The sequence below is a fragment of the Triturus cristatus genome, chromosome 7 (genome assembly GCF_964204655.1).
Source record: "Triturus cristatus chromosome 7, aTriCri1.1, whole genome shotgun sequence".
Taxonomy (NCBI): Eukaryota; Metazoa; Chordata; class Amphibia; order Caudata; family Salamandridae; genus Triturus; species Triturus cristatus.
The window spans coordinates 1,002,624,022-1,002,645,748 of record NC_140590.1 but is presented as its reverse complement, the minus strand read 5'-3'; the positions used below and the strand labels follow the sequence as shown (position 1 = coordinate 1,002,645,748).

At 43.5% G+C, this 21,727-nt stretch overlaps 1 protein-coding gene and 2 long non-coding RNA genes across 3 annotated transcripts in view; 2 read left to right on the top strand and 1 right to left on the bottom strand.

The window, feature by feature from the left end:
* The window catches only part of LOC146810990 (uncharacterized), a 711,140-nt gene that overhangs the window by 222,792 nt on the left and 466,621 nt on the right, over nucleotides 1-21,727 (bottom strand). The window lies entirely within an intron of this gene.
* The window catches only part of LOC146810991 (solute carrier family 22 member 4-like), a 381,961-nt gene that overhangs the window by 69,178 nt on the left and 291,056 nt on the right, over nucleotides 1-21,727 (top strand). The window lies entirely within an intron of this gene.
* LOC146810993 (uncharacterized) lies at nucleotides 4,441-9,894 on the top strand. Its single transcript, XR_014965764.1, has 4 exons — nucleotides 4,441-4,513; nucleotides 4,836-4,933; nucleotides 5,201-5,308; nucleotides 8,423-9,894. It is a non-coding gene; the product is annotated as an uncharacterized LOC146810993 (long non-coding RNA).

The window sequence follows — 21,727 nt, the reverse complement described above, 5'->3', positions numbered from 1 at the left end:
ACAACAAAAGAAAAGCACGGCCACTTTGTTTAAAGATACTCCTTGGCATGCCATGTTGTAATAATTAAAATAAAGCGTGGTGCCTGTTTCATGAACGCACTGCTGAAAGATAAAGTATGTTTCAAAGCGAGCCACAACGCACAGAACAAAAGCAAGACTGGCCACTATATTTAAAGAATACAAAGCAGGGTGCAGCGATGAGAGCTGGACAAGCCTGCAGCTATTTTACGATGGCATTAAGTGTTGTTGGGGAAGGCACAGGAGATAAAGTGAAGTGGATGGAAAGTGAAAGCCGGCATGGTGAGGAAAGTGGTGCGGAGAAGAGTAGAGTAGCATAGAGTGCTGTGGAGCAGAGTAGTGTAGGATGCAGTGACGTAGAGTAGTGGTAACGGTTTTCCTTTTTTGAGTTTGATGTGTAATGGCACTTGCACTATTCATGGCACGTGCATTCTGTTCTGTACATAATCTAAGGGGCTTTGGTCCAGCTTCCATCAGTCATTGGCTTAGTTGGCTCAATACCGTCCAGCCATTGGTTAGGAACATTGTTAATCACTTTTTTTATTGGCCTACGGGAGTATTTAGTACTCCCTGGCTTTTAATTGGCTGTTTTGATTTATCCTCTGCATGATGACCTATTTTACAGCTAAAAATTATAGTCTGTAATCAGATATTTATTTTATGTCATCCATGCATTGAATACCCAGGGCAATCCTTCCTTGATTGTTTTGCTCTGCAGTTGGCACTTTTGTTGCTTTTGCCAGTGCTTGACTGCAAGGGTTGAACCTATCAGGCTTTGCCAATGTTTGTAAATCTATCTGTTGCGCTGAGCTGTGGACCTGTTTATCAGACTCCGAGCTGTGGAGCTGGTTGTCAGATTCACAGCTGTGGAACTGTGTTTCAGACTCCGAGCTGCGGAACAGTGTGTGAGACTCCGAGCTGAAGGACTGTGTCAGACTCCGAAGCTGTGGGACAGTCTGTCAGACTCCGAGCTGTGGAACTGTGTTTCAGACTCCGAGCTGCGGAACTGTGTGTGAGGCTCCGAGCTGTGGGACTGTGTGTCAGACTCCGAGCTGTGGGACTGTTTGTCAGAGTCAGTGCTTAATTCTGGCAACACCTCCATCACTTGCACAGGGACTTCCACCATTTATAACCTCTCACCACCGCCCTTGTACCCCTCGGACAGACAGGCAGCACTCCCGTGTCCCGTCCCTCACACTGCCCCTGCCTGCACCCCCGGCCGCTGCTTCCAATCACTCCGTCCCCTTGGGCTGTGAGTCTGTCTCAGGCTTTGCGTAGCCCCTGCTGGACACATGGCCGCTCCCCCCTAATTACTAACTGCTGCTGCGCTTGGAGGGTCTCAGGACTTTAATGAGCCCTGGAAATGAAGACAACAAGCCTTTACAATGCAATGGTCTCGGCATTGGTAAAGTTAGAGCTATTGGCATTGCTCATGACATTATTTTTGTTTATGTTTTTGTTTTTAAAACATTTAAAGAAACGGCATTGTCATGAGCAATGCCAATAGCTCTAACTTTACCAATGCCGAGACCATTGCATTGTAAATGCTTGTTCCTCGTTTTTTGTGCCTTTCTGCCCTCTGTTCCTCTCGTTTTTCTGTGCCCTTCTGCGCCACTCGTTTTTTTCCCTTTTGTGCCCATTTTGCCCTCTGTCCCACTCGTTTCCCCACCGCTGTGCCCCCTGTGGACCCCTTCCAACACTACATATTCACCAAAGGATTGTGTGTGTGGGGCTCGGTGTGTGTGTGTGCGTATATATGCAATAGGTCTCGCCTTTGCGAGAGCTAAAGCTATTGGCATTGTAAATGACTATGCCATTTATTTATCTGTTTTCAAAACCAACCCATAAATAAAAAAGTTTGTCTTTTACAATACCAATAGCTCCAACTTATGCAAAAGGCGAGACCATTGCATTGTAAATGCTTGTTTTAATGTATACATTGCAGACTTAAATGCAGCCCTTGACTTAGTTAGCTCACACTCCCCAAGGCTAGGGTCAGACTCTTTATTACAATAATATGCGGAAAATGTCACATTATTCAGTAAAACATGGATAGGACTGCAGTGACGGATGACCTCGGCTTCTTGCTTCATGAAAAACCACAAGACAGAGATAAGCATAGACAAAACAAAAGTTATTATTCTTCGAGGAAAAAATCAAAGAAACTGGGTGGCTGTCTCTTCAACCAAAACCTGAGATAGTCTCCGCATATAAACTCCTCTGTGTAATTTGAGTAATATTTGGGGATCCCATGTCCTAGATAACAGCTAGAGCACGACCTCTGGGGTTCGCATTTAAAACTTTGTTGAGGAAACAGCGTGGTCCGCCACTCAAAAACATTTTAAAGGATATGAATGAATGAATGAATGAATGAGTGAATGATAGCATTTATACAGCGCATCGTTCGCTCCGAGGAGCATCGTTGCGCTATCTGAAGCGGGGAAGGGGAGGAGTATTGGGGGAGGGGGGGGGGCTGTGGTGAGGAAAATAGTGAGTGCAGTCGGGTGGAAAGGTCAGATGAGTGAAATAAGCCGCAAATGTCTTCCCACCGTAACTGATGTGGCCCAGAAGTACTCTTGGTGAAGTAAGTCAACATATTAAACACAGCACCAGCTAGAATGTGCAATCAGTTATTTGTGCTGCTGACAAATACACCACAAGCTAGAAATCTGCTTGGCAAGACCTGGCGTCCATCCACCGTCCTCCAACTGCGAGCACCTGCTGTGCAGACCGTCAATCACTATATTGAGCTGAAATTCATGGAGTAGCAATCTGTGGCAAAACTTCTATCAATTGGCTTTAAAATCGTTAAACCTGACGGCCCTCTGAACGAACGGCATCAGTTAACCAGACTTTGTTTAAAAAAACTTGCCAACAAAGTAGTTCAAGGCATTTATCGGGCACAGTACAACTTATAAACGTGCAAAAGACGATTTGTTTATTTTTTAAAGGAAGAGAGCCGGCGCCGAAGCTCTGCTTTGAGGGATGCTGCCCGACGAGGCCCAGAGTAATAAAAGGTGCGCGCACGAAACACCAAAGCTGCGCAGTCCTTGCCTCGTTAATCCACCAACAGACACACCCTTCCTCGTTAGGTCACACGGATGTATGACGTTACAACGCATGCTATTACAACGCATACCTTTACAACGCATTTTTTACAACGCTAGTACTATTACAACGCATTACTTTACAACGAATTCTGTTACAACGCCAAACCTATTACAATACTGAAAAGTGCTGTTACAACGAAGTATATTACAACGCATACCATTACAACGCGATTTTTTTTTTAAAATTAAAAGTACAATAAAATCTGGCACGGGATGCAGGGAAATTAGGGGTTTTAGGGTGGGGAAGTGTATTAAAACGTGGAGAAGAACTGTACGTAAATCGACCAAAATGCAGTAACAAATTAATACTCGGGTATTAAAATTAATACTCGAGTATTAAAATCAATGCTCAAAATTCCCCATAAAAATCCGTTTTAAGACATTTGTAAGTTTTTAAATAATAATGAAAAAATAAATTACAGTACATACACATTTTTAACATGAAAAGATCGCAAACTAAGTAAACTAACGAAAACATAACACACATACACACAGGCGCCATTTTAACCATCTCACTTATAAAACTTGTCCTACCACAGTTTCTATGTAAACAATACCAAAAGACATGTTCCAAAATGGATGCCAAAACGGGGCAAATGAATGAAAACAATATTTCTTTAAAAGCATTTTTAAAATATCATTTTCCACAGTAAAACAAAGCATTAAAAAAAACACAACGAACGCAGTTTTTAAAAATATTAATAGTGACACACAGTAAAACTTATAAATACAAGTGAGACACCATTTTGCACTCAGTTGATTATCAACTAGCAGAGAGAGCAGACGTAATAAGCTGACCCTCTGTCACCTGCACTGCGACCTCCTCAGAGAGAGCACGGAATTCACAACAGAGCAAGTACTAGTAAGTTATTAATATATATGTAAACGATAGTTTTTAGAAAAATATATTTTCTTAAACCACAAAAAATATTTTTTCACTTAATAATAAAAACTTAAGAAATGAACTGTTTCCAATATATTATCAATAAAATAAAACTCAAAATTAAAACAAGTAATTTATTTTCCTCAACCAGAAAATCGGAAGATTTTTACATTGCACAGCAGCTGAACCTATTTGGACATCCCCACCACGTAAACGACTGACAAACTCAATTGTTTAGGTAAATGTTATTTTTGTGGCATGGTTTTACTTGTAAAATTTATTTATTAAAATTTCATAAAGTCATGTATGCCAATGGTGTTTTTTTTTAATACTCAATCACACCGCATAAAAATCAAAATTGTCTTTTTATAACCAACGTTGACAAAGGAACAATTTTTTTTTTTTTCTTTTTCTCCAACAGTGAACATCTTTTCACAAAAACCTTTTAACCTCCAGCAAACATCAGTATAAAGGCACGATAACAAAATACCTACTAGAAAAGGTATGTTTTCTTTCCCATTTTATTATAACGATACATTAGAAATCCTTTCTTTTGCAATTATTCCTCCTGTATCGTACCTAATTTGAAAACTAATGGATAGTTTTGAGAAACAATATTCAATTTCTTCTGTAGGAAAGAGCACCATCAGTGATATTTTTGTGTAGGGTAGGGGTACATATCTATATTTCTACTACAGTAATGTGTTTTAATTAGGACAGTATCATGTAGTACTAGTTATATTGTATGTCTGTTTAATTTTAAAAAAACTCAAGTACTACATTTCTACCCACCGTTAATTATCTTTTTTTCGCCTTTTTTCCAGAACAGAAAAGATTTTTTTTCTCACAACTAAAAATTTGAGCCAACAAAGAAAAACATCCTCTACCACCTCATCCACAAAAGCAAATTCTCAAAAACAAGGTATTTTTTTACAGCACGGATTCTTTACCTTCAAAATATTTGACTAACTATCACATAGCTAAATTTCAAAGAAATAATCAATGTAATTATGATTACATTTTCAAATTTTAGATTTATATTTCATGTCTAAAGAATGTATTTTTCATTACGGAAATAGTTATGTGCAGCAACTTATATCACATGTGCAATTTTTGTGGAATAATTTTACTAAACACATTTCTCAACATCGTTCTGTTTTCAAAGTTTATTCATTTTTCACTTTTCCAGACATTTATTTATCCATTCCCCAACAAATCACCTCAAAAGTGTCTACACAAACCGACTCAGCAATACCACTGAACAGGAGTCTGCCAGAAAACCAATTCGGAAAAAAAGGTAATTTAGACAAACATTGTAAGTTGCAACAACTTTTAAAATGTACCATGCTGTAGAGGTAACAATTTACTTTTCCAAAATCTGGAAGGTGCAGCAGTTGGGTAAGTGTTGGATAGTGTAGGGGTATTAATTTACTATTCTAACTCCAGGGGGTGCAACAGTAGCGTAAGTGTTGGATAGTGTAGGGGTATTAATTTACTATTCTAACTCCAGGAAGGTGCAGCAGTAGGGTAAGTGTTGGATAGTGTAGGTGTATTAATTTACTATTCTAACTCCAGGAAGGTGCATCAGTAGGGAAAGTGTTGGATAGTGTAGGGGTAACAATTTACTATTCTAACTCCAGGAAGGTGCTGCAGTAGGGAAAGTTTTGGATAGTGTAGGGGTAACAATTTACTATTCTAACTCCAGGAAGGTGCATCAGTAGGGAAAGTTTTGGATAGTGTAGGGGTAACAATTTACTATTCTAACTTCAGAAAGGTGCATCAGTAGGGAAAGTGTGGGATAGTGTAGGGGTATCAATTTACTATTCTAACTCCAGGAAGGTGCTGCAGTAGGGAAAGTGTTGGATAGTGTAGGGGTATCAATTTACTATTCTAACTTCAGGAAGGTGCATCAGTAGGGAATGTGTTGGATAGTGTAGGGGTAACAATTTACTATTCTATCTCCAGGAAGGTGCTGCAGTAGGGAATGTGTTGGATAGTGTAGGGGTAACAATTTACTATTCTAACTCCAGTAAGGTGCATCAGTAGGGAAAGTGTGGGATAGTGTAGGGGTAACAATTTACTATTCTAACTCCAGGAAGGTGCATCAGTAGGGAAAGTGTGGGATAGTGTAGGGGTATCAATTTACTATTCTAACTCCAGGAAGGTGCTGCAGTAGGGAAAGTGTGGGATAGTGTAGGGGTATCAATTTACTATTATAACTCCAGGAAGGTGCTGCAGTAGGGAAAGTGTTGGATAGTGTAGGGGTATCAATTTACTATTCGAACTCCAGGAAGGTGCATCAGTAGGGAAAGTGTTGGATAGTGTAGGGGTATCAATTTACTATTCTAACTCCAGGAAGGTGCATCAGTAGGGAAAGTGTTGGATAGTGTAGGAGTAACAATTTACTATTCTAACTCCAGGAAGGTGCATCAGTAGGGAAAGTATGGGATAGTGTAGGGGTATCAATTTACTATTCTAACTCCAGGAAGGTGCTGCAGTAGGGAAAGTGTTGGATAGTGTAGGGGTATTAATTTACTATTCTAACTCCAGGAAGGTGCATCAGTAGGGAAAGTGTTGGATAGTGTAGGGGTATCAATTTTCTATTCTAACTCCAGGAAGGTGCATCAGTAGGGTAAGTGTTGGATAGTGTAGGGGTAACAATTTACTATTCTAACTCCAGGAAGGTGCATCAGTAGGGAAAGTGTGTGATGGTGTAGGGGTATTAATTTACTATTCTAACTCCAGGAAGGTGCATCAGTAGGGAAAGTGTTGGATAGTGTAGGGGTATCAATTTACTATTCTAACTCCAGGAAGGTGCATCAGTAGGGAAAGTGTTGGATAGTGTAGGAGTAACAATTTACTATTCTAACTCCAGGAAGGTGCATCAGTAGGGAAAGTGTTGGATAGTGTAGGAGTAACAATTTACTATTCTAACTCCAGGAAGGTGCATCAGTAGGGAAAGTGTGGGATAGTGTAGGGGTATCAATTTACTATTCTAACTCCAGGAAGGTGCTGCAGTAGGGAAAGTGTTGGATAGTGTAGGGGTATTAATTTACTATTCTAACTCCAGGAAGGTGCATCAGTAGGGAAAGTGTTGGATAGTGTAGGGGTATCAATTTTCTATTCTAACTCCAGGAAGGTGCATCAGTAGGGTAAGTGTTGGATAGTGTAGGGGTAACAATTTACTATTCTAACTCCAGGAAGGTGCATCAGTAGGGAAAGTGTGTGATAGTGTAGGGGTATTAATTTACTATTCTAACTCCAGGAAGGTGCATCAGTAGGGAAAGTGTTGGATAGTGTAGGGGTATCAATTTACTATTCTAACTCCAGGAAGGTGCATCAGTAGGGAAAGTGTTGGATAGTGTAGGAGTAACAATTTACTATTCTAACTCCAGGAAGGTGCATCAGTAGGGAAAGTGTTGGATAGTGTAGGAGTAACAATTTACTATTCTAACTCCAGGAAGGTGCATCAGTAGGGAAAGTGTGGGATAGTGTAGGGGTATCAATTTACTATTCTAACTCCAGGAAGGTGCTGCAGTAGGGAAAGTGTTGGATAGTGTAGGGGTATTAATTTACTATTCTAACTCCAGGATGGTGCAGCAGTAGGGTAAGTGTTGGATAGTGTAGGGGTATCAATTTACTATTCTAACTCCAGGAAGGTGCATCAGTAGGGAAAGTGTGGGATAGTGTAGGGGTATTAATTTACTATTCTAACTCCAGGAAGGTGCATCAGTAGGGAAAGTGTTGGATACTGTAGGGGTATCAATTTACTATTCTAACTCCAGGATGGTGCAGCAGTAGGGTAAGTGTTGGATAGTGTAGGGGTATTAATTTACTATTCTAACTCCAGGAAGGTGCATCAGTAGGGAAAGTGTGGGATAGTGTAGGGGTATCAATTTACTATTCTAACTCCAGGAAGGTGCTGCAGTAGGGAAAGTGTTGGATAGTGTAGGGGTATCAATTTACTATTCTAACTCCAGGAAGGTGCAGCAGTAGGGTAAGTGTTGGATAGTGTAGGTGTATTAATTTACTATTCTAACTCCATGAAGGTGCTGCAGTAGGGAAAGTGTGGGATAGTGTAGGGGTATTAATTTAATATTCTAACTCCATGAAGGAGCTGCAGTGGTGAAAGTGTTGGATAGTGTAGGGGTATTAATTTACTATTCTAACTCCAGGAAGGTGCATCAGTAGGGAAAGTGTTGGATAGTGTAGGGGTATCAATTTACTATTCTAACTCCAGGAAGGTGCAGCAGTAGGGTAAGTGTTGGATAGTGTAGGGATAACAATGTGCTATTCTTACTCCATGAAGATGCATCAGTAGGCAAAATAAAGGATTGAGTACATGTTATGTTTTGTATACAAATATTAATAAATATCAAGCTAAATGTTTTATCTTTTCTCCTTTTTTCAGATAATGTCTAGCCTTGGAGCAGCCAACTTCGTTAAATCCAGGAAGGGCAAAAATCTGTTAAACCATGGTGGATACATATATAGTAAGGAAAGAATAAGTTTAACTAGAAATCATTGGAGGTGCGTGCAATACTACACTACCCATTGCAGTGGCAGAGCGGTTACTGTTGATAATTTGGTTGTGAAAACCACAGAACATAACCACTCTGCCTCTGCAATGGATGTAGAAATCAGAGAGACAATTAATGAGATGAAAGCTATTGCAAGCACCTCCAATGATTCTACAGGATCCATTTTAAGGGAGGTTGCACAGCATGTCCCTAGTCATGTTGCTAGCAACATGCCTATAATACCCAATTTGAGAAGAATTATTCAGAGACAAAAGCAGGCAAGTAATATTCAATTGTCTACACCACATACATTCTCTGACATTAGAATTCCTCATGATCTTTCTATTTCTTTTTCTGATGAACCTTTCCTTCTACATGACAACGAAAACCCTCAGAAACGTATTTTAATTTTTAGTACCCCCCGTAACCTTGCTAAGTTAGAAAGTAGTGAAATTTGGATGATGGATGGGACGTTTAAAAGTACACCCCATCCTTTCACTCAAATTTACACTATACATGCTAAGATTAACAATAGTGTAATTCCCTTAGTGTATAGTTTGCTACCTGATAAGACTTCTGCAACATACACTGAACTTTTATCAGTGATTAAAAGCAAAACATCTGCAAGTCCTCGAAAAATAATAATCGATTTCGAATTGAGCATGATCAATGTGATCACCAAAACGTACACGGATACCCAAATTCAGGGATGTTTTTTCCATTTTTCGCAGGCATTTTGGCGTAAACTACAAAAAACATCCCTAGTTGCAGAATATTCTCGGGATAGCAAATTACAGTTTGAACTAAAAAAATTAACTGCACTTTGTTTTGTTCCTCCCGAAAGTGTGGACGAGTACTACACTGCAATTATAGAATCTGTTTATTATACGAGTAATGAGGAAAAATTGGCACCCATTCTAAATTATTTTGAGGACACATGGATTGGACACCTAAGCAGATCGGGTCGCAGGAGGAAGCCACGATTCCATGTGGAGTGGTGGAACTGCTACACGAGTTGTTTAGAGGGAGAGGCCAAAACAAACAATGCCATTGAGGGGTGGCATAACTCCTTCAATCATACAATTGGAAAACCACATCCGAACTTCTACTCATTTTTGGAAACTTTGAAGAAGGAGCAAAGTTTCCAAGAAATGAGATTAGCACAAACACTCGCAGGTAGTCTAAACCCACGAGTAACAGTCAAAACAAGGGAAATGTCTGAGAGACTATTGGCAATTCTACAACAGTTTTCGTTGTGTGTGGCTATAGACTACCTCGAAAATCTTTCTAACATTCTTTCTTTTTAAAACAATGAATTTGCTTACTTTCCTGCTTTGCTAAAAATTATAGTAATTACAATGATTCAATTGGCATACAAAGATTTTTTTTAAAAATTTTTTTTCAAATTAATAAGTCGGGTTTTTTCCATTTTTTCAAACAAATCTTCATTTCATCAAAACTAAACCAATGTTGAAAAATTTTACTGTTCCATAGTATTCGAAACATTTAACATTATCGGTACGCCATTTTTCAAATTATCGAAAAAATCCAATTTAAATTCCGTCAAAACCAATCACCAAAACTCAATCCGAACTATAAAATAGAAATTAAACCATATTCCTTAATACACATTGCAGCTGAATTGTCATTTGTATTTCAAAATAAGATTTACAAAATATTAAAGTACGCACAATTTTTTTACCAAGAAATGAAGATCGACAGTACATCTTTATCTTCGGAAACAAAGAAATCAACTGTCTAAACCGTAACTTTTTATTTAGAAAGAGTTACATACTTTTTTAAAATAACTAACTTACTTTCAGCGACCCGACATAGGCATGTATTAATGACATTAATGTGGACATGTTTAACAACTTTTAAAACATCTATTAGTTTTCCAGCAACCTCCCCTTATTCTTTCCTTACTATATATGTATCCCTTAAAAAGGTTTAATCTATAATATCAACAGAAAATATTTCCTACCTGGACGCAGATCAGCTTCCTGCTGCTTCCTCCTCCGATGCTCTGCAAAATGGCGTATTACGTCGACGCACACGTCCTTACGTCATCGCGTGCTTCTCTATTTATGGCGGACTACTTTTTTACATTCAACTGTAATTAAATGTTAATATATGTAAATAAAATATTTATATTTTGTTTAAAAAATAAAACTTACTTTGAAAAATTAATTTTAAAATATGTTTAATTTTTTCATGTTTTTTAAATCAAATAAAATAGTGAAATAAATATTTGTTTCCTATCTTTATTTTTAATTAAGTTTTTAAATCTCCAATATTGTAATTTAATAACTGTAAAATTACTTAATATGTTCCTTACCTTGGCTCTATTGCCTTTTCCTTTCAAAACTTCCTCTTACTTCACTTTCTGTACCTTCTTTTCTTGTTCCGCGGGCTGTATATGCTAAGGCTGCCAAAATAAATAAAGGACAAACACGCTCATAGACTTCAATGGAAAACCGTGGGAAATAAATTCAAAAAGTAAGTTATAATTGTTATTTCTGATTTCTAAATTTTAAAAATTGTTAAATTGGTATAATTATTACTGTAAATATTTTTTAATGTTGATATTAATATTTTAAATATATTATTAATTTATTTATATAATAAATTAATCAAAAATACACTTCCATTTATTTATAAAAGGACACTTTCTTTTAAACATATAAATACTCTTGTCTTTTCATATGTGATAAAAATACTCTAGTATTTAAAAATAGGTACTCAATCATTTTTCTATATATTTAAATATTATATACTCTTTAATGTTTAAGAAAATTTATTTTTAAGTAGATAAATACTCAACATTTAAAATAAGTTTTTATTAAGTATCTATTTTTTATATTTTAAAACACTAAACTAAATGTTCAAGTATTAAATTTTAAAAAATCAAGTATTAATCATTTCTACATAATAAAATACACATGCATTAATATTTTGATTATCTACTCACTTTTTTGAAACTACTATAGAAACTAAAAATACTAAACTATTATTTTATCACCAAACAAACCAAACTTTTCTACCAGGCACAATACTCAAGTATTATTATTTTTATAAACTACTCACTTTTTTCAAATAAATATTGCATTTTTAAAAATTTTTTTAATACTCAAGTATTTATTTTACTGCTAACCAACCAAACTTTTCTACCAGAAAAAATACACAAGTAATAATTTTTTTATTAACTACTGCCCTTTTTTTAATTAGAATTGCTATATTAAAAAAAAAAAAAAAATACTCAAGTATTAATTTTAATGCTACCCAACTAATAAAATTTAGATAAATATTTTGCAAAAAAAAATGCGTTGTAATAGTATATGCGTTGTAAAAGTACTTGCGTTGTAAACACATGCATTGTAAATACATGCGTTGTAAAAGCATTACCACCAAATGCGTTGTAAAGGTATATGCGTTGTAAAGGTACTTACCATATAATGGAACGCGTTGTAAAAGCATGCGTTGTAAAAGTTTTAGCGTTGTAAAAAATGCGTTGTAATAGCACAGCGTTGTAAAAGTTGCGTTGTAAAGGTAGTTCCCCGGTCACACGAGTCCAGGAGGTTTCTACTTTCTCCTTTGTGACACTTTTTCCGTCTTTCTCTTTCTCCGTCTTTCCCCTTGTTTAAAAAAAAGAAAAGAATGATTCCTCTATAAACTTCTGATGCAGAAAATAAAGTGCCAGTTCCCTAAAATAAGTACCGGTGCCCCCCACCGGCAACTACCGGCTCAAATTAAGCACGGAAGGTCTCACGCTTAAGCATTAATTCTACTGATTGCAGTCAGTGGCAACCATAGGTGGGAACATTGTTTCCACCTTAAAAAAAACTAACGGCTGGGCAGGTTCCCAAACCAAAGCTGCATGCAGCCAGGGGCGAGACTGTATGAGCAGGAAACAATCCTGCATATATGTCATGTGTACGCCCCTCACTACTACGTGCTCCCTTCAATGCCTTGAAGGATCCCATGTATCCGCAGGCTTGTGCAGACTTTAAACGGTGCGCCCTCCCAGCCAGACTTGGGCTCTCCCAATTTAAGGAACCAGTTGTTCAGAAGCTTCGCGAACTTGAGTAGCACCTTTCAGACCTTTAACCTTTGTATTGAAAAACAAGTTTATTTGATTACCATATTACTTCCTCAATGCGACTGTCGCAGCACAAGCAGCTTTTTTTTTTAATGATTATTCGCATTTTACATTTTAACAGCGTTTTCTGATACAATATCTCCATTTTAACTGTCCTTATTGCTTACATTCGCAATTTCAATATATTTAGCTATACATTACATTAAATCAGTCACACTTCTATGATACCGACAGCTAATTTCCCTCCAAAATAAAGCAATGATGTTTATAAACGTCAAACCACTTTACACTTATCGGCCCTTGAACCCCCTTTCACGTGTTTAAAAGTAGGGAGAAGCAGACGGGAAGGGAAGGAAGTAGCAGAAATACTTCATGGTGAGTTTGAGTGCTTTGCTTGTGAAACTTTTTTACTCCAACCTCATTGTTACTGACAAAATAACCTTTGGCCTCAGCTAAGGGACTCGTGAATGGAGCGCGAGCCTTGATACGTGTCCCGAAGCCTCTGACGTTTCCACGGGCTCGCGCTCCCTACCATGAAAGCTGCTGTTGTGGCAGCAGCGTGGCGAGATGGCGTGCCACGGAACTTTCCCGCCCGTAATAAAAAGGTGGAAATATACAATTGGGGGTGGTTAATGGGCTGAGGGAAGTGCCCTGAAGGCATTTGGCAAAAGGAGTGCATTAATGTGCACGGCAGGGCTGAGGTGTCCCTTTTTTGGTGATTTAAGAAAACTCTCCCCCACCCCCAATGGAGACAGGACAATGGAGGTTTATTGAGCTTCACAGGAGTATTTAAAAGCAGCTCCTATGGCTGATTCACCCACTCGAGGAGTACAAACTGCACCTCAGTCCTGATCTTGCAACTGAGTTCATACATTATGGACCAGCTCAGTCTTTCATTCTTCCGAAGGCTATATATACATTGAGTTCCATTCCAGTAGATAAAAGTAACACCTAGTGTTTCAGCACTTAGAGTAGGCAAAACTGTCATGCCATTTCATTAAAAAATGTTTAATATTTATTGTTGATATGTCCATCATTAATATCTTAGTTATGCAAATGGTTAGACTTTTCTGATGTTATCTAAATTTGGCCTCCTCAAAATGAGTGTGAGAAACGAGGCTCCTTTGCAGCACTATTGCTTTCAGACACCACCACCTCCTCCAGGACTGGGCTGGAAACTAGTCACCCATAACAACAGGGGCAGACCAGAAACCAAATGCAGCCCTGGCAAAAATGTACAAAGCGCTGCAGTCCAGAGTATCTCTCCTTTTGCATCTGCTGTATCTACTCCCATAAACCCGCGCAGTGCTTGAGACAGAGGCAGTGGTCCTCCACTTTCTAAACCAGCCTTACTGGGGCCTTTATCTTTTGGGCATCCGCCATGATGATTAGTCCCTGTGAGGATAGAGTAGATGTGTGCCAGCCTTTGGTTCTGTCCCCCCTTGGATCACACATCTATTTGTATGAGTTCAAGGAGATGAGGCCAGTTAAAAGTAGCACTGGGTACATGTTTCTCTCTTCATTCTGCGCAGGGTAGTCTATTCTCTGTTGTACAGACCGTTTGTAGAGCAAGCTCCCGGACCTCAAACTGCGGATATGATGTTCCGTAATGACGTCTTCTGGTGTGCAATGAGATGGGGAGACTCCTATATGGTCTTCCTACTCGTGGTCTCAACTGGCTAGCCCCTTTTGCGCCATCTGCTCACTACCTCGCTACAGACAGCATAATTGTAGGTTTTGGGGTGCTCAATTGCACCAAGGGACTCTCCATGTGAGTTATGTCCACAAGGTTGCTTTAGGCTGCAGCACATTTACACAAAATGATGGAGCCCTCCTGCAGGATGTGATAAGGGGCCCCTGAGCCACCCATATCTGAAAATATTATTTGGTCTTGGGATCAATGTGGATGCAAGGGTTGGGGGGGGGGCTAAAAGGTTGGGGGCTCCCTTGCACCGCAGGGGATGCAGGGGCATGTGTTACACTTGTGCATTTGTTATATTCAAATCTTTGTGAAGTTGGCAAATATCATACTCATAATTTATTGCAATAATGGTGTTAATCTTCAGAACGTGTGCATATGCTAAAATGCTTTACAAACCCTGTCGATAAATTTGTCTTTGCAGTTACCGATAATTCATAGCAAAGATTTATTTTTGGATGACTGTCAGTTTCAAGATTTGATTTGATTAGATTTCTTATAGAGCGCCTGAAGCTCCCCCTCAGGTTTATCTCTGCGCTGTCGGATTGCTGCTACCAGTCTCCTAAAGAGTTAGAACAGTAGGGTTTTACGGTGTTTTCTAAACCGTAGATAATCCGGACCGAGTCGGAAGTGCACTTGTAGTGCATTCCAGAGGGTTGGGGCTACATAGGAGAAAGCATTTCCCTCCAGGCGCGCTTTCCTATAACTAGTGTGACAAGGAGAAATTTGGATCCTGAGCGGAGGGATCGGGTCAACAGTAGTTGGTCAGTTTCTTCGTTAAGTAGCTGGCGCATTTACCATTCAAGGATTTGTGCACAATGCAGCAAATCTTAAACTGAATTCGTATTCGTATTGGCAGCCAGTGTAACTGTCGTAAAAAAGCAAAGAAGAAGTTTGTGGGGGGCAGTTGGCTACCAAACGGGCCGCAGTGTTCTGAACTACTTGCAGCCTATTCAAAGAGGCTTCGTTTGCTGAAATCATCAGAGTTACAGTAATCTAGTTGGCTTAACACTAATGCCTGGATAAGAGTTTTTCGCGTGTGTAGAGGCAGAAAGGGAAATACCTTCTTTAGAAGCCCCAACACACAAAAACATGACCCTACTGTAGATGTTGCGTGCTCTTTCATAGTCAACTTTTGTTCTAAGCGGACCCCCAAGTTTTTTGCTACTAATTTTGGTGTGGTTCGGGTGCCCATTTCCTCGGGCCACCACCCCGGAGACCATCTCAACATTGCTTCGCCAAACTGTATTATCTCAGTTTTTCCTGCATTGAGCAGGATAAAATTATTTTGCATCCATATTTCAATGAAGCGCATGCCCTCTGCGAAGATTATCTGGGCAGTGGGATTTTTCCTATCAAACGTGAATAGAAGCTGGGTGTCCTTCGCATAGGACATAGGGACAAAGCCTAAGTCCTTAAGTCTTGCTAAGGGGACAACATAAATATTGAATAGAGTGGGACTCAAACATGAGCCCTGCGGCACTCCCTTAGTCAATTGAGTAGTTTTGGAACGGAACAGGCCCAGATTTCGAGTTTGAGTTTTATCAGACAGAAAGCGTGTCATCCATTTCCAAGCACTCCTATGGATGCCAATTTCCCCAAGCCTCCTGAGCAAGGTCTGCTGAGAGATAGTATCGAAGGCTGCCGATAAGTCAAGTAACACCAGCAGTACCGCTTGTCCGTTGTCTAGGGACATTCTGATGTTATCAGTAACTTCAATCAAGGCAGTCTCCGTAGTGTCTGGGTCGAAAGCCCGACTGAGATACATCAAGGCAGTTAGAAACGCAGACAAAATCAGACAAAAGCATATTCACGTGCTTTTCTAGTACCTTGCTCAGGAGAGGTAATACCGAAATGGGACGGTAGTTAGATAAATCATCCATGGGGGCTTTGGGATTTTTCCGGATGGGAATTTTCTGTGCCGCCTTCCATGCGGTAGAGAGGGTGCCCTTTTCTAAAGAACAATTTAAAATAGAGCAATTAGGAGCAGCAAGTTGTTTGGCTAGCAGTGAAAGATGAAAGATGGATGCTTGCCACAGAAAACAAACTGACTCTCACTTATTTTTCTCCTGCTGTTTTTGTGTCCAGAATTGTGTATGGGAAAACCCAAGGTTTTCTACCAGAAGAGACTAAGTGCATTTGTACATCGGGCTTCTGTGAGTAGAAAGAGGCCCTGAGGAGAGGACCTTACCAAGCACCTCGTTGAATGAGAAAACTGTCCCATTGCCTGTTGACTGGTCTTTAAACTTGTCTGAATGCTCTACTTTTTATTGTCAGTAGTTTGCTGCCTAACTACCCGAACACGATAAAGGACCTGAGCTTCATTGTAGCTTGTATAGTGCCATATGGAGCTTGAGTTGCATGGACCCTGCTGTGCCAGGCAAATACAGGGTACAAGACGGGAGCGGCCCACTCCCTCTTCACTAGGAACAAGTCTGAGCAACCAGACTGCAGGGCAAGAGCTTCTTCACTCCCTCTTTACTAGAGGCAAGCCTCACGGCCTCCAGAGCGCAAGGTGAGAGCTACCCACTCCCTCTTTAATAGGAGCAAGACTGATGGTGCCCAGAGTACGGGGTGAGAGCTGCCCACTCACCTCATCTTTACTAGATGCAAGCCTGGTGGCGTCCGGAGTGCGGGGCGAGAGCTGCCCACTCCCTCTTTACTAGGAGTAAGCCTCATGGCACCCAGAGTGTGGGGCGAGGGCGGAGCGAGAGTGGCCCACTCCCTCTTTACTAGGAGCAAGCCTGATGGACCCCAGAGTGCGGGGCGAGAGCGGTCCACTCCCTCTTTACTAGGAGCAAGCATGATGGCGTCCAGAGTGCAGGCGAGAGCGGTCAACTCCCTCTTTACTAGGAGCAAACCTGATAGCGTCCAGAGTGCGGGGCGAGAGCGGCCCACTCACTCTTTACTAGGAGCAAGCTTGATGGCATCCAGAGTGTGGGGCGAGAGCGGCCCACTCCCTCTTTACCAGGAGCAAGCTTAGTGGCGTCCAGAGTGCGGGGCGAAAGCGGCCCACTCTCTCTTTACTAGGAGCAAGCCTGGTGGCCCCCGGAGAGCAGAGCGAGAACAGCCCACTCCCTCTTTACTAGGAGCAAGTCTGATGGTGTCCAGAGTGCGGGGCGAGAGCGGCCCACTCCCTCTTTACTAGGAGCAGCCTGGTGGCCCCCGGAGAGCGGAGCGAGAGCAGCCCACTCCCTCTTTACTGGGAGCAGCCTGGTGGCCCCCGGAGAGCGGAGCGAGAGCAGCCCACTCCCTCTTTACTAGGAGCAAGACTGGTGGCCCCCGGAGAGCGGAGCGAGAGCTGCCCACTCACTCTTTACTAGGAGCAGCCTGGTGGGCCCCGGAGAGCAGCCCACTCCCTCTTTACTAGGAGCAAGACTGATGGCCCCCGGAGAGCGGAGCGAGAGCAGCCCACTCCCTCTTTACTAGGAGCAGCCTGGTGGGCCCCGGAGAGCAGCCCACTCCCTCTTTACTAGGAGCAAGACTGGTGGCCCCCGGAGAGCGGAGCGAGAGCAGCCCACTCCCTCTTTACTAGGAGCAGCCTGGTGGCCCCCGGAGAGCGGGGTGAGTGCAGCCCACTCCCTCTTTACTAGGAGCAGCCTGGTGGCCCCCGGAGAGCGGAGCGAGAGCAGTCCACTCCCTCTTTACTAGGAGCAAGCCTGGTGGCCCCCAGAGAGCGGAGCGAGAGCTGCCCACGCCCTCTTTACTAGGAGCAGCCTGGTGGCCCCGGAGAGCGGGGTGAGTGCAGCCCACTCCCTCTTTACTAGGAGCAGCCTGGTGGCCCCGGAGAGCGGAGCGAGAGCAGCCCACTCCCTCTTTACTAGGAGCAAGACTGGTGGCCCCCGGAGAGCGGAGCGAGAGCTGCCCACTCCCTCTTTACTAGGAGCAAGACTGGTGGCCCCCGGAGAGCGGAGCGAGAGCAGCCCACTCCCTCTTTACTAGGAGCAGCCTGGTGGGCCCCGGAGAGCAGCCCACTCCCTCTTTACTAGGAGCAAGACTGGTGGCCCCCGGAGAGCGGAGCGAGAGCTGCCCACTCCCTCTTTACTAGGAGTAAGCCTGGTGGGCCCCGGAGAGCAGCCCACTCCCTCTTTACTAGGAGCAAGCCTGGTGGGCCCCGTAGAGCAGCCCACTCCCTCTTTAATAGGAGTAAGCCTGGTGGCCCCCGGAGAGCGGAGCGAGAGCTGCCCACGCCCTCTTTACTGGGAGGAAGCTTGATGGCATCCAGAGTGTGGGGCGAGAGCGGCCCACTCCCTCTTTACTAGGAGCAAGCCTGGTGGCCCCGGAGAGCGAAGCGAGAGCTGCCCACCCCCTCTTTACTAGGAGCAAGCCTGGGGGCCCCGGAGAGCAGCCCACTCCCTCTTTACTGGGAGGAAGCTTGATGGCATCCAGAGTGTGGGGCGAGAGCGGCCCACTCCCTCTTTTCTGGGAGGAAGCTTGATGGCGTCTAGAGTGCGGGGCGAGAGCAGCCCACTCCCTCTTTACTAGGAGCAAGCCTGGGGGCCCTGCTGAAGCTCCCCTCGCCTGCCTTGATGCTGTTGTTGACAGTATGGAAGGCACCGCTTCCCAAAGAGTCCAGAGGCCAGCACAGCCTTCATAAGCTGTCGCTGATCCGCACCAGAAGCTGGAGGAAGATGACTTCACCTAACTGCGTAACGCACCTTTTAATTACAAAATTATTATTTTGCTGACACAAAGTTGCGAGCTTAGGCAGCTCTGCAAAACTTTTCCTGCGGGTGAAAGTTCCATTAACAAAGCGGTGTGGGACTATATTTGTGTGACAAGTCTGTTGCTAAAAGATTTTTGCTTACGGTGCAATTTTGCACAACCATACAACACACCCCTAATGCTACTGCAGAGGTACGTAATGTAGTGCAATATTTATTGTGTTTGCAATCTGTCCTCTTGCAGTTTTGCAACATTGTGGAGATTGTGGGGAGTGACTGGAACGCCCAAGCGAATGTAAACGGATTGCAGAAGGTGGCGCTGCGCCTCCGGTCCTCTCTCTCAACTATTTATTTCATGAACTGTTGCTTTCATGCGCCGCCCCGGGCACCCGCACTCGGGTACAGGCTTCATCAGGGGTGTCTTGGAGTTTACTTTGTTGCAAATACGCGATGTGCAGAGGGAAGCAATCTCGATGCAGAACTGAATTTCTGACTTTTGTAAGGCTGCCCGGGGGGGGGGGGGTTGCGCAGCGGCCCGCCCCTTTGAGGGCGGCCGCCTTAGTGCCACAGGAAGGCACAGGGGTGGGAGGTCGTGTCCCTGGGTTTGACCAAGGGAGACCCCAGACAGGTAGCTGCTTCCGGCGGGGAGGAGCAAAGGGGGGTACATATGCTGTCCCCGCCCCCTCCTCGCCCTCTTGTCCGCTCGTTCGCCTTGGCTGGTCGTAGCGTCGATCTCCCGCGCATCCGGCAACCCGCCTCGCTGCATCGACGCGGTAGTCTTCGCTATCTCGGTGAGTCACCTTGCGTCCCCCACCCTACTCTGCTACTGGTCTGTGCGGCTGGTATCGGCCATTGCCCATTCCCGGTCCGCCGCTGGAGGGGGTGGGGACCAGCTCACTGAGCGGTTTGCGGTGTTAACCTCCACCGGCAAGCTGCTCGGAACGGAGACGGCACAGAGCAATCCACGGCGGACCTGGTCCATAAGAGAGGCCGCCTCGCACCCAGCTATTGGCTTGCCCGTCTCGATCTAATAGTGCTTGGAGCACAAGTTTGTGGGTTTTATCCCTGGTATCAATTTGGCAGTTTTTTATTTCAATTTATGGCAACGCATGGATACATATTGTGTCTGTGGGGGCGATTGGCCGCACGCCTTTTATGGGGGGCGTGGCCACGGTTTCTTACATTGTTAAGGCATTCGGTGTGGGGCAGATCCGCTTTTGTTGTTCTTTGTTGGCGCGCTGCTTGAGGACGATCCCATTTAGGTTTATTATGCCATTGAGTAGCAAAGTAGAGACCTAATACTCGTCAAGGACACAGCACGCTAGGAACAACACGTAATTAACACTTTTCAGATCCCCAAAAACTTATTTTATTGACTCCTATTTATAAACAGCGGAATGGTCTCTCAGCTCGAACTTGTTGTAACCTGTTCAAAGCCACGCTCGAGCCACCCAGCTCTCTTACCCGAAGTTACTCCCAGCTCTCATACCCGAAGTTAATTCCCTGTCGGGGGGGGCGAGGCCTTATGGCTGGACTGAGAGCGAAAGAAGCTGGCACTGCACCGCTGATCTTTGGGGCTGGGAAATCGGGAAATAGGTTGTGTTGCTGTTGTCAGCGCGCTGCTCCGGGGACGATACAATTAGAAGAGCAAAAAAAAAAAAAAAAGCGGTGAGGCTGTCTCGGTGTGCAGGGGCTGGACAGTCTTAGGTTAGGGCATGGCCCTCGCTACCATAATATGAATTGGCAGTGGGAAATAAATATAAATTGCCAGTGTCTTCGAACTGCATCGAACACCACAGGTACTGGAGGGTAAAGAACTCGGGAAATGCATGTTTATTCAACAGCAATGGCAATTCCTGAACAGTATTAGCCTGTAGTTACAGCTGTGGAATATTTGATACTAATCGCAGTCAATTGCGTTGTTACCAGAAGCTTTGCCATTAGCACAGTAGCCGGCCGGTGCTCCAAGAGTCCGCAGGCATGGGTTCGATTCCTGCCACGCGTGAGTGGGAAAGTTTGTAAAAACAAGGCTCTCTAGTCAGCTAGGTGTTATAAGGAAGGCTGGAACTAGCGCTGACCGATTGGATATATGTGCCAGTCAGAGAGCGTTGCGGTATAATATACTATTTAAGGCGGCCCGGGGGTTGTGGTGGCCTCACAATAGCGGGCATACATTTCTCACCAGAGCTCATGGCTTCTAGCGCTCGACGCAGAGGCTGTGCCTTAGCGGGCAGGGCGGCCTAATGAGTGTCTGTAGAACCAGGTTTACACCCGGCCTGGAGGCTCCATCAGGCTGCGAGCGCTTCCATCGTGTGCCGATGATGTATGTTTTCCCTCCTCCGGGCCAAGTTCACGCCACATGGACTTGCCATCACCCGGGGGAGTCCAGTCTCGGTCGGGGGGGGGGTGCCCTACCCGAGGCTTCCTGTAGTGGCCGAGGCCACATGGTATCCAGCGGGCGGGCAGAGCTCCGCGGAGCCTCACCGGGTGGGGGTGTGGCAGCAGGGTGGCCCTCTGCGAGAACGGCGAATCCCACCACGGGCCAGGTAGGGATGGCGGTGCCCTCCCCCCTCCTTTTACTAATGTGGTAGGAGCTAGCAGCTCAGCGCAGTGATCGTGGGACTTTAGTGCTGTCGTGGTCGGTTTCGATCCCTTTGCAGGGGCACCGTCAGCCCGCCCCCACCTCCCCCCCCCAACGCACGGAGCGGCACGGGTATCCCTGGGGGAGGGTATC